The sequence below is a fragment of the Fukomys damarensis genome, unplaced genomic scaffold, assembly GCF_012274545.1.
Source record: "Fukomys damarensis isolate Sample0158 unplaced genomic scaffold, DMR_v1.0_HiC HiC_scaffold_19, whole genome shotgun sequence".
NCBI classification, from domain to species: domain Eukaryota; kingdom Metazoa; phylum Chordata; class Mammalia; order Rodentia; family Bathyergidae; genus Fukomys; species Fukomys damarensis.
The window spans coordinates 62176483-62178610 of record NW_022900931.1 but is presented as its reverse complement, the minus strand read 5'-3'; positions in this window follow the sequence as shown (position 1 = coordinate 62178610).

Here is a 2128-nt window from a genome sequence, read left to right as displayed (position 1 = left end):
TTAACACGAGGAAGGGCTGAGTCCCACGTGTGGGGGAGGAAGGACGGGGACAGGGCCCCGTGCCAAGCACTCCTGGCCTCCCAAGGTCGGGCCGGGGTCCAACGCTGGCCACCCGGAGCTGGCAGCTCCCAGCCACCCTTTCCCACAGGTCCCTGGGGCTGTGTGGGGCTGAGGCAGCCCCTGAGCCACTCTGAGCCCTCTGTCACTTTGGCCTCTTTCTCTGGGCCTGGCGGCTCCAGCTTGGCACAACCGCCCCATCCATCCTCAGCGGGAAGCCCAGGCAAGAGAGGAAGGAGGTTGGGGGTAGGGCCAGCGGCATCCAGGGCGCCCTCCTGGGTTGACACAGGAAAATCTCAGGGTGGGAAAATGTCCAGCCTCTCACCCCCAGCCCCGCCGGATCCTGGTCCCCATGGAGACCTGGAGGTCACCTCCCAGCTGACCCCTGCCCCTCCGGCCTCCACTGGACAGCACATGATGGATGCTTCCTGGCCTGTGTTGTGTTTTATTCTTCTCCCTGAGAAGTCAGAAAGAGGAGGCAGCCAGGGGTCAGCACTGGGGCTGGGGTTGGAACCTCACGCACACATGCACACATGCACACGTGAGTGGGGCCTCGAGGCTGTGCTGTGTGGCCCTGGCAGGAAATCGCCCCTCTCTGAGCTGCTGTTCTTCTCCAAGCAGTTGAATCCTTTAGCCTCTTGCCTGTGTGCTTTACCCCACCCCAAGAGACACTGCCAGTGTCTTTGATATGCAGAACAGTGGAGAAGTTGAGGAACAAGGATTTGTAGGAATTTGTATTATTACATCTGTAACCTGCTAGGTGCTTTTCAAATTATGATCCCTTATTCAAAATCAACTTTAACAAAACATGGTTTCCATAGCAGAGAATCCATTCACTTGAAGTGCATCATTCATAAGCCAGGCGTGGTGGCACCAATTTTATTAATCTCAGCACTCAGGAAGGCTGAGGCAGGAGGGTCTCCAAGAGTATGAGGCAAGCCCAAACTACATAGGAAGACCCTGTCTCGAAAATCTAAAAATAAATAAATGAAGTGCACCATCCAGTAGTTCTTTCTTTTTTAATAGGCAAGCACTCTTTCACTAAGCTACAACCCCAGATTTCTTTTTTAAAAATTCTTACTTTTATTTATGTTTTTGTAGTACTGGAGATTGAACCCAAGGGTGTTCTAACACTGAGCTGTGTCCGCAACCCTTTTTCATTTTTTGATTTTGAGGCAGGATCTCATCAAGTTGCCCAAGCTGTGCTCAAAGTTTTGATTCTCCTGCCTCAGCCTCCTGACTAGCTGGGATGATAGAACCCTTCCTTTTTTTTTTAGGTGCTGGGATTGGAACCCAGGGTCTCATTCATGGTAGGCTAAAGATCTACATCCCAGCCTTGCTTCCTTCCTTTCTTTCCTCCCTGCCCCATATGAGGGATTGAACTCAGGACCTTGTGCTTGCAAGGCAGTCACGGCTCCACTGAGTTAAATCCCCAGCCTTTCTTTTCTTCCTTCCTTCCTTCCTTCCCTCCTTCCTTTCTTCCTCCTCTCTCTCTCTCTCTCTCGTTTTGCGACAGGGTCTCACTGCGTAGTTCAGGCTGGCCTTGAACTCAGAGACCCTCCTGCCTCGGCCTCCTGAGTGCTGGGATCACTGGTCAGTACAACCACTCCCATCTAGCCCTTTTTATAATTGCAGTTGCCCAACCGTCACCGTCATTAATTTGAGAGCATTTTCATTACCCTGAAAAGAAACCACACGTGGTGTAGCCAGGACCTTCCGGCCCACCTCCCACCCCAGGCCCTGGCAATCACTTCTGTGTTTTCGTCTCTACTGTGCATCTGCCTGTTGTGGGCATTTCATGTAGATGGGGTCATATAATTGGTGTCATTTTGTTTCTGGCTTCTACCATGAAGCCTCGAGTCTCATCTAGCAATGCTGCATTTTTACTGCTGAGTAACATTCCATGGCGCGGATGTACCCTGTTTTACTTAACCTGTGTGTCAACTAATACACCGCTAGGCTGTTTCCACTTTTGGGCTATTGTGGGTGTTTTCTAGCTTGCAGACATTTTCTCAGGACCCTGAGAAGCTCTGACCTCACTTTGTGCCTCCACTTGCATGGCCTAACAGAT